The sequence below is a fragment of the Odontomachus brunneus genome, unplaced genomic scaffold, assembly GCF_010583005.1.
Source record: "Odontomachus brunneus isolate Ranch 3 - 2012 unplaced genomic scaffold, Obru_v1 Obru_scaffold_019, whole genome shotgun sequence".
Taxonomy (NCBI): Eukaryota; Metazoa; Arthropoda; class Insecta; order Hymenoptera; family Formicidae; genus Odontomachus; species Odontomachus brunneus.
In genome coordinates, this window is record NW_022639469.1 from 1751927 (window position 1) to 1765759 (window position 13833).

At 44.0% G+C, this 13833-nt stretch overlaps 1 protein-coding gene across 1 annotated transcript in view; it reads left to right on the forward strand.

Moving 5' to 3' along the window:
- The window catches only part of LOC116841950 (cone-rod homeobox protein), a 73686-nt gene that overhangs the window by 934 nt on the left and 58919 nt on the right, over window positions 1–13833 (forward strand). The gene's annotated exons all lie outside the window — the stretch shown is intronic.

Below are 13833 nucleotides of genomic sequence, written 5' to 3' on the forward strand. Positions count from 1 at the left end.
CATTGTGTACTCGTTACGCCTCCATCTGCGCGCTCTCGCATGAACGCACGAATATACGCCGCTTGCGGCCGAGGCGACGTGGACGAACGGCGGCGTCAGCGCCGGCTCGACGCGCGCCGGCGCCCGCGCGCGAGCTCTTCACCACAGAATTTTGATGATGTTTTGCGGTGCCCGTTTTGGGCCCGCAGCTCTTTCACGTCGCGTGGACGATACTAGGAGCTGAGTGGGGCCGATTAAAGTTAATATTATTAGGCTGAGAGAGACATAAGCGCCTTGTCTCTTCTTCATTTTTTCTTCATTTGTGTTCGCCTATTTGTTGCTTCATGAGCTCGATAAAGTTGAAGATTTTAGAGAGAAACGACTGTCAGAAGATTGGAGAGGTCGATTGTTGTCAAACGTGATTCATGTGCAACTGCATGTACATAGATAGAATGTTATATTAGGAAATAGGGGAGAACGCATAGTTTTCTTTTCCATATAAATTTTGTTCAATTTTATTATGTTTTTAGTAGTTCATATACAAAAATGGGGATTGTTGTCAGTAAGGTCTATCTTGTTGCCGAGGCACGTGATAAATTTCACTAGAAACAACAAGTGTTTTGATAACACATCTCAGATTCTTAACATATTAACAGCACTTATGAAAGATAGAAGGATAGTGAATTATTACAGAATGTTGATCTATTCCTCGATTACAAAATTCTGTGGCAATTTTTACTGTAAAATTATCTCCGCATGCAAAAAAGTCGCTTGAATTAATACGACAATGAAATCAACACAACTAAATACATTTTGAATGAAGGAAACAGAATTTCTGATTACTAAGTATTAACCAAATTCAGTTTTTAACCGATTTAAAATTAAGAAATTCTGTTCTTTTCAACCAAAAGGCGTTGAGCGGTGTCATTGTTATGTCAATTCAATTGATGTTCTTTCCTACGTAGCATCGGGTGTCATCAATCTTCGAACGATCTTGAGGAGAAGCGCGTGTGCCGTGATGTTTTCGTTATATAAATAACGTTTATGAAATGCTTCCAGTGTTTCGTTGGATATGTTTACTATCTTTACATAGTGACGCATTTATTGTATCAATACGCAGACGACGCGAGTCTTTCAAAACGTTTAGAATCTTCTTTCAAATTCTTGAGAACTTCCGGGGCGTTTTCTGTCAGATCGGCAGAAAGTTTTGAGACGAATTCTCGAACGATCCAGATGGCCTCGATCAAGCCGGTACTGGGCGAACGGCGTCGCCGTCGCCCTCGTTCCCTCGTCGTTTCGAGCATCCCGACGGCGAAACCGACCGCCGCACCGTTCCAGCAATCAGCGCCCTGGGAGAGCCGTGGAAACCGCGGAAACCCCCAACTCTATTATCGTTTCTGGCATCGTTATCGTTATTAGCCGCTCCATCGCCCGGCCATCGTATACCGGAGAGAGATAGAGGAAGAGAAAGAGAGACAGAGCGATATAGTACATATGTATATAGAGAGAGAGGAAGAGCAACTCGCTCCAACTACCCGCTCCGTTACCAGCCAGATCTGGCTCATCGCGTGTGCTCGCTGAACCCACGTTCTCTAAGGCTTGAAGTTTGCACTTACATTCACAAAAATTCTATGGTTTCGATCTATAAGGGCGTGAGCACAGACCTTTGCATAATGTATAAGGGAATAAACCAATCAGAACGGAGGATAGAAATGAGCCTCTATGATTGATTTATTTTCTTATGCGTCATACATTATGTTTTATGCAAAAGCCTGTGCTACACAAATCAAAAGTAGTAATAATTAATTACTGATATTTTCGATCGTAAGCCCCTTCTATTGAAGCCATGTTCCAAGGAGCTTGAAGATTGCATTTTTACTTCTTTAATGTGATTTGACTTATACATAACTTACAGATTTTATCCTACACAAACTGTATATAAATAACTAACTGTAAATAACTAGTCGCCGATATATTTTATAGTAAGTCTCTTAGACACATATTCTAAGCGCTGAAGCTGATACTTTTATTTAAAACCGTTTTGAACTTACAACTAACTCCAATTTTACTCCTATACAAACCAAAAAGTGACAAGAATAAGGATCGATTTTTCCAACCTCTTGGTAAACTGTTTAATTATATGTTAGAAACAAAATTCTCTTCAAATTGGACAAAGGCAGACATATGATTGAACTGTTAGTTAGCTTACCAAAAGATTGGAAAAATCAGCTTTTAGTCATCGACACAACAGTACGTCAAAAATGTGCCAATGCATTTTGCAAAATAACAAAATTATCTCTCGATTTTTTATCGCAAATCGTCGTTTCTCGCCGATATGTTCCCGTACTCGTTGGTTGCCTCCTTTAAGCCATAAGCTGTAAGTAAATTGGCCAACCACAGTCGATTGTTAGAAGAATAGTTCGACTCACGGCTTACAGCAAGGTTGTAGAGCCAGCCTCAACCATTCCACTCTTTGCAGCTTGCGAAGCAGTAGACGGCTCGGTAGAGCCGACACCCGTTCGTGTAATAGTCGCGATTGATTGATCGTATTGTTGTGCCACCGATGCGGTGATATCGACTCACGGTCGGGATATCTCGCCAAAGCAATTGGAGAATAGAATCGTGAAGCGGGAGATAGAGAGAGAAACGGATATGGACAAAGAGGAAAGATCCCCCCCTCGGCAAGCATCTCCAGTGCGCTTTGATCTCTTTCTCGCGCTCCTGATTCGACCCCTCGACGACCCGGACGAGGGACGGGGCGACAAGAGAAGGCTCTCGTCCGTCCGCGCCCCCTCTTCAAAATATCAACTAAACGATAACTGTATTTATTATTCATTCGGCCGCCTCTTTTCCCTTCTCTCTCTCTCTATCTCTCTCTCTCTCTCGCGCGCGCTCTGCCCGCCCGTCCACCCACCCGCTCGCCCCTACACGTCCCCAATTTTACAAAGTAGTTTTTTAAAGAATTCCTGCGAGCGGCCTGCATCGCCCATGAGACAGCGGAGGCAGTAAGGGCTGAAAGTGCTCGGATCATGAGCCGTGGAAGGGCTCTCAGCTCCACGAGATTATCATACCCGATACGATATCCTTAAGAATAAGCGATAAGGATAACCGTCTATTACCGGGTAGAGGACGCGTCGGCAGAAATAACTATAAATTACAGTCGCGCAACCGTGTCCCTCCAGGCGCGTCCTTAGCAAATGTGGGGCCCGATTTTGCGGCATCCATTCGCGCACTGATAGCTCGACGAAAGCTCGATTGCACATAAAAATTAAGTGAGTGAAGAACGAGATCGAGAAGCGATCGTAGGGGGCAAGATTCGCACTCGCGTTGTATCCGTCGCAGAAAGAAATGAGAGAAAAGAGGAGAGAACCGACGGCAGGAGAGATCCCGACTAGTCGAATGGAGGCGAAAGGAGTCGAAGCTCGCGTGTACGCGTCTCGGTTATTTCGGCGGAAATCGAGTCTGGAAAATCCTCCCCGCGATAGACAACGGAAGCAAGGAAAGGAAGATGCCCGGGACGGATCGGGTTATCGGGATTAATGCGAATAGAGCGCGTCGGAGCCGTCTTCCCGCGATTCGACGATCGGAGGCGGCGGCGGCATCGTTCCCGTCCGTCCAATCCGACGATATCAATTACTTTGCGTTCGACGTTCTGCTCTGATATCAAAGCGGATTAAACCAGCGCCCGGCGGCCCCCGAGAATCTCCATTTAATTCTGATTCGGAATCGCGCCTTACAGTAGAATATACGTGCTACATCTACATCACAAACATACACACACACACACACACACACACACACACACACACACACACTACACATTACGTACGCACGTACATGTATATATATGGGGTGTCTCAGACCTCGCGACCTTCATTTTACCTAGAGGATCTCCGAGCAATGTTTCCTTATCAGAAATGTCGAGACAGGTCGTTATTCTCATGCCGACTTTTCAATTTTCAACATGGCACACGGAGAAGATGTACATAAAAAGAACGTTTGGTTAAACTAACGAAATTTTTCTGATACATATAAACGAACTAGAATATTTCGGTCAAAGTTATCAGAATTCTGTTCAAGTTAACCAGATCTTGTTAATTTCTGGATTCTGGTAACTTCTCAGCAAACACCAAGTAATAATTACATAACTATTAGTTATAATTATAATTTATTATTCAACAATGTAACTGTTATACATATGTATATAACAATTTTATAATAGTTATATTGTTGAGTAGAAAATTGTAACAGTTATATAACTGTTACTTGGTAACAAACTTGTTGTTTGTTGGACTCCATTTCGCAATTTATGATTTGTTTATATTTCATCAGAAATTTGGTTAATCCAACCTTTTTTCCATGCAATAAAAATTACGTTAAAATAATATTTCTTTTTATAAAATTTCTTTTTTGTAAAGCTATATCAAACTACCGAATTTTCGGCGTAAATTACTATGGAAATAGCAAATTTGATAATCTACCTAATATACGATAAAGAAAACATTCAAATAAATACAATTTTATAGTAAAAAATGAAACATAATATTTTTAAACTAATATACAAAATTTCGATCGTAATTCTGCATGATACAAGATTATACACATTTTATTGTAATTTTTATTACAGTATTTTCTTCGTGTGGTTTTATAACTAAGGACTTGTTAAAATAAAGCTCACTTGTAAATAGATCGAAGAAAGTAATTTTGTTATCTGATATTTTAATATAATTCAATAATATTATATGGTATATATTTAATCTAATATGTTTTTAACACTAAAATAATATCTAATATGTTTTTAACACTAAGTTAAGTTTTTAACACTAAAATTACCAAAGCAATCAAAATGACAGATTTATAATGTAAAAGTCATTCAAATCTATAACGGTGCAGTCTATAGTTTTGACGTTGAACGAAACTAGAACGAGTAAATAAGCATTTCTTTCCTTGTGGATCACGTATTTTTCCAAAAACCTGTCGCATTTAACCGCTCTGATCGAAACAGTTCGTTAGTCCTGGTGTCGATAATTTTGTTATCCATCTGGTAGTTTGAAGTTCAATTTGCGAAAAGCCCCCTCCTCTCCCTCGTAACTCGCAAACCGTTAACACCCCGACGTTTTCGCTGAGGAAGGATTAACGTTAAGTTGGCCAGAGAACCTCAGGATGAGATTAAAGTCGCGAGGTCTGGCACACTGAGTATATCGCAATAGCGAATTAAGATCATAACAGTATGATGAAATGAAATTAAGATCAATATATCGACGTGACATCCACGTAGCGCTTCTTCGTGTCGATCTCTCTCTCTCTCTCTCTCTCTCTCTCTCTCTCTCTCTCTCTCTCTCTCTTTCTCTCTTTCTCTCTCTCGCGTATCTCGGCCTCGTCCTGATCTCTTCACGGGCGATATCCCGCCGGGCGGCGTTCCTAACACTGCTTCCGCCGCTGCTCGCGCGCGCTTACACACTCCTCGAGATCAGACGCCACTTTTCTTTTCGTTTCCTACGCTCATTCTCCCGCCTACGGGAGCGAGTCCCCGAGGATAAAGGTATCAGAAGGTAGAAGGGGATATGGATTGACACACGAATTCCTACGGTAAAGGATCTCTCTCTCTTCCGGCCGGTCATTTTTCTTACCCTCGTCACACACTCCCGCCCGAGCCACCCTCGCACGGATCCGGCCGGGATCTGGCTCGCGGTTTAACAAACTGGATTCATCAACATTCGACACCGACCGTTCATCCGCGGTGTCGGCCAAGTTCCCGTTCTTGATTTCGCGCGCGCGTATTGAGGTTACACACAGCACGATAAGCCAAACGGCCAAACGTGTCCCAAGCACCTAACTTGTCAGCGGGAATCCGTAGCGGCGGGCTTTCACGTTGTGACGTTTCCTGCGAGAATAAAAGCGATACGCGAGTTACATCGGCGAATAATTGAACGCATTATGTGTCAGATTATTGCGTGCGATACGGCCTCGTCATAAATGAACACTGACTTCCGCAGGGTTCAGAAAGTTGCTCTATAAAAGTAATCTGTTATCCATTAAAGAAAGTAACTTGTTATCGTTATATTTTGTTTTGAGAAATGTAACTCCAGCAGAAATTTATCCCATGGTCCTCGTTAAGTGTCAAAGAGGTGAAATTAAGAGGGTAGAATGTCCAGATTTCATGTAGGCTCTATTTTCTGCAGGGTTCTAGAAAATAATTGTGCAAAATTTGACCAGGTTAGTTAAAGGATTTAGAAAATAGGGAACATATAGAGATTCTATTTTATATAAATAGATAAGAATTATTAATTACTTGGACTTTATTAATAATTAAGATACCGCCATCTTATGCGAATTAGATTAGGATTAACCTAGTCAGGATTATGGGATGTAATTCTATTCGGAAACTCGTTGTCAATAGCGACGTCCAAAAAGTAATGGGTCGTTACAATTAGAGTCACTCTAAACAGAGTTTGGTCATAAGGGAATAATTTTTTATTTTTTAAGGGAATGATTTTTGGTCCTTTATGTTTCGTCAAATCTCATACAATATCCAATCACAGTATGCTTATGGCAAGTTAGGTTAAGAAAAGATAGACAAAGAGAAAGATTGAAAATGTCTCTCTTTCTCTTTCTCATTTTGACGAAACTGCAGTTATGACCAAACTTTGCTTAGAGTGACTCTAGTTACAATTTCTCTTATTTTTTTCTTGTACTAAATGTTTGAAACCTTTTTCGGAAACTATAATCTATCCTATGCATTGTACGTGTGAAAAGTAAAATAAAAGTAACAATTATATTTGTTACTGTTGTCCAACAAATGTTAATTGCGTTACCGTTACAGTTACTAAGGAAAAAAAAAAAGAAAAAAAATTAGCGCCGTTATCGCACTAACGCCTTTACTGAAAAAAGGAAACTTGTAACGATAACGGCGTTGCAAGTAACGCTTTATACCTCCCAACCCTCCGTGCGAGGATATTAAACGTTTGACTTCAATGGCCGCTCCTCCGTAGTTCCGACATGAATTTTAGAGTTTGCCTATTATTTCGCTTTACGTATTCGCGCGTCGGCACCGTGTTTAGATCGAGAATGCGACGGAGGAGGAAAAAGGAGGGCATTCGTGCGGCACGCTTCCAGCAAACAGACGACTCCTCCCTCCATGCGCGATGTTTGGCGCGATATTGACACGAGGAATACCGCGCTAAATCATCTGTCACCCCCAAGTTCAGCCCCGAAGCATCACCGGGAAACTTCGAGTCTCCGGCTGTCTATCCGCCGTCACTCATGAAAGCTCCCGCCGCGTTACGAGGCCGACCCCTCGTGTGCCCTTCCTTCCTTAAAGTAGGGTGTTTACACCTAATCACATTTCGAGGGTTCAATTTATTAAAAAGACACCGTCCGACCTGACGATCTGTTTCTAACGTTGACTTTTCCCCGATGTGTTTGAAGAGCCGTCCGTACCAAAGTCGTTTGAGAACACTGATAGTCGTGTAAATTGTCAGGATTGATCAAAGGGATTTTTCTGAAATATCTTCAAATTTCTTAGAGTGAGAGACAGAGAGAGAGAGAGAGAGAGAGAGAGGGAGAGAGGAAAAGAGAGAGAGGAATTTCATTCAAAAAGTAGAGTAATAGTCGAGTCATTCGAAATAGGGTGACTTTTCGTTCATACAGAGTGAATTCCCTACTTTAAATCTTTGGCTTGTGTGTAACCTCAATACGCGCGCGCGCACACGAAATCAAGAACGGAAACTTGGCCGACACCACGGATGGACAGTCGCCTGAATAATTTCATTTGAAATTGAAGAATTAATCTGATATATTCCATCGTCTCACACAGAAACAAATTCGCTCTAATCGATTGAAACGCTCATTCGTACGTATTAAGAATCTACTCTACACGGAGAGAATTTCATCGTAAAAATTACTGTAGAATTTTGTAACCGAGGAATAGATTGACATTCCGCAGTAATTGGCTATTTTTTCGTTTTTTATATGTGTTACTTATGTTTTAGGAATTAGAATGTATCATTAAAAAAATTTGCTTTGTTCTTAGCGAAATTTACTACGTTCTTTAGCAAGATAAACTTTACTGACATATTCCTACCATTTTCCTGCACTACTAGAAACATAGCAAAATTAAAAAAAATTTATATAAAGAAAAACTACAATATATTCTCTCCCTGTATATAAAAAGGCCAATTTTTCAATAGATTTAAGTTTAAACTCTCTTTAAACATATGAGACATATTGTTAGAATAGAATTTATATAGAAACTTAACTCTAAGTTTAAATTGCCATTGAAAAATCAGTTCTAAACTGGAGTTAAAATTCACTCTTGCGATTGCGAGTGATGGAATTTTCGTCGTCGCTTCGAGGGAATTCTCGCTCATTATGAATGAGATTTTACCTCAAGAAGTTTAGAGAGTAAGAGAATTCAGGATGGTCCCTGATATGTCACTGATACGTCACGATTAATTACGGTAAAGTTTTCCAACGCGATACCCCTGCTGGAAAGTGCAAGTGCTTGTTGCTTATAACGTGTTTGCATAATTCTGCGATGCTATTTTCATGCGCAAATCGCGCTAACGTAGATCCGTAGCGCGCAATGTGTTACTGTGGAGCGTGACGACTTTATCTGTCACGTCGAAATTAGTTTGTCACGGTTTACGTTCTACTTCGTTCTCTATAAAGCGTCCGATGTAACTTAATTTGTCCGAAACGATTAGCAGGTAACCCGGCGACTTATCGAGTAACCAGAGCCGCCGTGGTTTCGCGAGAGAGTACCAGAACTTATCGAGTTACTGAACATTGTCGGGTCACTCGAATTTATCGGCCGATCAAACACGAAACGCGATCGCACCTATAAAATTTAGAGGCCACCGCTCAATTTATTGCACGCCTCGGGTAATTCGCGCAGCGATCCGCTTTCGTGTCCATCGCGAAATCTTGACTAGTGTAAACTAATTGGTTTACACTAATTAGTCTTATTCTATAATATATATATAGTTGTCTCCTTTTTTGCGTTCGATTATCAGTAGATCTTAAGTAGCAAATCCGAGATAAAATTGCTACGTCGTGCAAAATAACAATTCGATGGTTTCAATCCTTTAAATTGATAAAAAATAAACAGCTTCATGCATTTTGAAAAATCAAATTGTAGCTTACGGCATACACGAGCACTCCAGTTAGCTTCATACGAGTGCAAATGTTCAATAAATGAACTTATTCAATCGCGATTCGCGTTTACATTCGCGAAATGGCAAAATGCCGAGATGCTTCGCGCGCGCGAACGAGAGTCCTCGTCCTCCTCCTCAATGCGGCAACGAGAGATCGCGAGGACGACGCGACTGGGTTACGCTCGTCGAGGCGAGCGAGAGGGTTGACCTAATAAGGGATTATTGCGCCTCGGCCGCGCGCGAGAAGGGCCGTGCGACACCGCGAAGATGGGGGCAGGAAGAATGGAGAGAGCGGCAACAGAGTAGACGCCGGAGGTTGCCGAAGTTACTAGTCGATGCGGCGTAAGCGTCGCAAGAGCGCGTCCGCGAAAGAATTTCACCCCCGTCGCCGCTTCTCCACCACTTCCTCGTCCTCCTTGTCCTCCTCCTCCTCCTCCTCCACCTCCTCCCTCTTGCCCTCCGCAGCCTTGCTCACGGATGTGGAAGCTTCCGCAGCGTTGGTGGGTACCACCACTATCATCGCCAACGCCGACGCCGCACACCACCTTCTACTACTCTTCTTCGTTCTCTTCCTCCGTTACCCCCTCGTTCCTGTCCCGCTGCCCCGCACCCTCTCCCCCTTCCCGTTTCTCGCAGGAGGAACATGGCTCCCAGGCAGAAGATCCGTCCGTCCACACCCTCGCTCTCTCGAGCAACCCCCGCGGAGCCCGTTTTCTCCAACACGTCTCTCCCCCTCGCCGCACCTCGACACTTCCCTTCCACCCGTCTCGCTTCCTTCTTCCCTCCCGGTCCCTGCCACCGCCACCCACCCACCCAACCGTCCACCCCCCGCCCGCCTTCTCTCCCCCGTTGCATTTTAAATCAAAGCCTCGGAGGTAACGCAATCACCAGGCATCACGACGCTTCCACAATTTTCTACTTTAAGCTACTTTATGTATTAGTACCCCCGCCGTGTTTCCCCCCGCTGACCCCTCCCGCCGCCGCCGCCGCCGCCGCCGCCACCGTCGTCCTCGCTCCTCGTCGACGGTACCAAGCAAGGCGTGCAGCTCCTCTCTCCGCTGTCTCTCCCTTCCCCCTCCTCCTCCTCCTCCTCCTCCTCCACCGCCAGCCACTCGCCGCCCCCGCCGACGTCAGTGCCCGTCACATCCCCCGCTTCACGTAGCGCCGTTGCTCTTCTGTCTCGCGGATCCTCTTCTCGCTCACCCTCTCCCCTGCCCCTCCTCGCACCCCTGACCACCGCCGTCCCCTCTCCCCCGCCGCTTCCACGAGCACGAGCTGGTAACAAGGTTATTTTATTAAACGAACCTCCACCGCGCGCTCGCTCGCCAACGTCGCCGGAATTCGAGACGCGCAGGAGAGTCTAACCACGAGCGAGATACACCGTCGTCCTTGCAAACAAAACGAGAAGGTGGAAGTAGAGAATGCTTAGCAGGGTTAGCATTCGCTGCGAAATGCTTTGGGCAATGTCGCACCGTATGTACTGTAAATATGTTTGCGGAAAAAGTGGAACGTGCGGTAAGAAGATCGATTCGTGTTAACTCGAGCCCGCTCATACTGCTTTTCGCGCGGGACGTCGAGCGTCACGGGTGGGGAAAGAGAAAGGAAGGATTATAACCCCGAATTCGTGAAAATCCGCCGTGAAGATTTTAGACATTGTAGGGGACTGCCGCGCATTCGAGTGGATGAAATAGGTCTTCTGATTAACACGTTGATTTACATTGTTTCAATGCTCAGACAAAGTTTGCATCGGGGTCCAAGATACGGCAAATAAATGCAATTCACGGTATACATATTAACTTGTCTCATTATCTTTATTATAACTTTTTACTTCATTCATTCATCGCTTTTATTTCAATTATTGCTGTCATCACCTATCTGAGTAACAATCTAACAGACTGAAAGAGCCAAATTGCAAAAATGTTGAGTGCTAATATAATTATTTAATAATGTGTCACGAAAAAAAATCTTTAGCTGCTGTAGACAAGAATCTGTATGTGGTAGTTAAATCTCGTTGTAACATACGGGTACCTAAAAATATAGTTGTCAGTTGTATTCTTACATTTATATTTAACTATAATTTTATAGTTAATTGTGTGAAACCGACGTGGTAGTAACACAGTTGTAAAAGTTTTAGTTATATCAACAAATATATATATATTTTTTCAGCAAACTATGATTAACTATGACAGTGAAATCTTTTTTTTTCTGGGTGAGTGTAAACCAAGTAATGATCTATCAACATTATTTTAAATTAGATATACAGTCTCCCTATTGGCTGTATATTTTATTCGTTATACGCAATTTTTTATGTTTTATATATTGAGAAAAAAAATTTGAAAAAAAACTATTTCTTTGGTGTATGAGTGCTAATAACATATTTATTTAAATCTGAATCTTTTTGTTTAAATGTAGTATAAATAATTATTTTCATGAAGAGCAACGATTCTCTCCCGTAGGGGAAAATATATATTTTCTTATTTGAAAAACATTTATTTTAATATAAAAATATTTATTTATACACCTTATTTGAAGAACATTTTTTTAATATAAAAATATTGCATATTGGTACAAGTATATTATTTGTATTCATCGAATAAATATTTCTTATTTTCTAGATATTTTTTCCGCAATTAAAATGAGGGTAAATTGTATCAGAATTAAACCTACTTCGTTAACTTAGCTCCTACTTCGTTGTAGAATTCAAAGTACATGGGTTAACATAGAGCCAAAATTTCGATTCGAGAATCGAGTCGTTGTTAAGTGAATAACTCGTTTTTCCTACGCTTTTCCTGCGTTCCAACTTTTCTTCTTTTGCCGTTGCTTCTTCTCTTGCGACACGCGTCATCTCCGTCGGGGGGATCGCCGCGTCCGCGCGACAGTTGCAGCCGCATAAAACGACGGGAGCTCGCGTAATGTTCCGCGCGGAAGGAAGCGGCCGTTCTCTCGATAAACCACCACCGGCAGGAACGGGGCCGAGGATAACGGGCATATTTTTAGTCTCTCTCGGCCTACCTTTTCCCGCCGCGGTTCAAATGGACTGGACAGCCGGATGACGGACCCGAGGTGGTTACTTATATCAGGGTGCAGGGAGAAAGGAGGAAGGGAGGGAGGAAGCGTGTATGCGTGCGCGCGATACACGCGTGCGGCATGCAGTTCGCAAACGTGGCGCGGCGCGGTGTAATCCAGTCACCACGTAATGCGATTACGCTCCTAACTCGGCCTCTCATTTTGTCCACCCTCCTCTTCCACCTCCTCACCCCGTCCGCTCTTTCCGTCTCTTTCTCGCTTTTTCGAAATCTCTACTCTTTCTCTGGCCGCGCGCGCTCGCGTCTCTCGCGCCTGAAACTCGACCATCCCTGGAGGCCGAGCAGCGCAGCCGGACAGCCGGAAAGCTGCAGCCGGCTATGCGAGTGGTTACAGCGCTGATAACGAGGTGGCTGAAATCTTCGACACATGTGTGTCGTTATTTTGCCATCCTCGGGCAGCGGGGAGAGTCTGTTGTCGCCTCGCTCGTTGCACGCAACGCAATCCCAGCGGCAACCATTCTCGAAATTAGCCACTTAAAGTTAACGTTTTGATGCTCATAAGAGAGAGAGAGAGAGAGAGAAAGAGAGAGATGGGGAAGAGTTTTTGTTATTTTTCAACGCTGATAATCCCACGGGTATCCACGATTATCCCCCCTCCCAGGAAAAGAAATGTTCCTCCCGAAAGTCGCCCGCGACAGGAGGACTCGTCGTAATTCTCCATTAGCGTTGTATCCATTTTTCATCAGTAGTCCTTGCAATTTTCAAGTCCCACTGAAGCGATTGATTATTCTTGAAAAAGCTGTACTATCACTATCAAAGTTACACATAGACGTGAAATAAAATTGAGATGTATTGAATTTCTATAGAAAATCGAAACGTAAGAGAGATCGCAGAGATTTCTCAGGTACCTCCCTCCCCACTTCCTCCCATTAATTACGCCCGTGACCGCGAATGAGCACAAATAAATAAATGCGACAAATAGCGACAATTGAATCGGCCGGGAACGTTCAGCGGCGTTTTTCTCGCGAACCCAAATCCGCGCGCTTCTCTTCTTCCGCGATTCCGGCGCTCGTCAGGGGACACCCTCGGCGCAGGGTGGCGACGCTCGCGGAGGACGCGCGGAGGACGACGTGGTTCTCGCGGCTAATACGCGTTCCAGAGGATCGCTATGGACTCGAGGGGGTAAACGCGATTTACACCATGACGACTATCGCCTCTCTCCCCAGCAAAGTGCTTATGTGCAGCCTCGCGAGCGGACAAGGGAGGGTGGCCGAAGGCATGGGAGGAAGACAGGGGGGAAAAGGGTGAGTTGTTACGACACACCGGGAGACAGGAGATTCCTCTCGCGCTCGCGCGCGGTCAGGACGAGAGAGGGCGCGGGGAGTGAGTCGACGGAGGTCGGGAGGGAGGGTGGAAACGGGGGAGAGGAAAAGTAGGGATGTTTGTCGTACGCGTTATTTGGCCAATAAAACCACGTGGCGGCGCACGGAGCACCTCCGCGTCGCCGCCGTCGCGGAGAGACGATCGTCAGAAAGAGCGAGAAGGAGAGACGAGGAAAGAGCGAACGAGAGCGTGAAAGAAAGAAGGAGAGATAGAGAGAGAGAGAGAGAGAGAGAGAGAGAGAGAGAGAGAGAGAGAGAGAGAGAGAGAGAGAGAGAGAGAGAGAGAGAGAG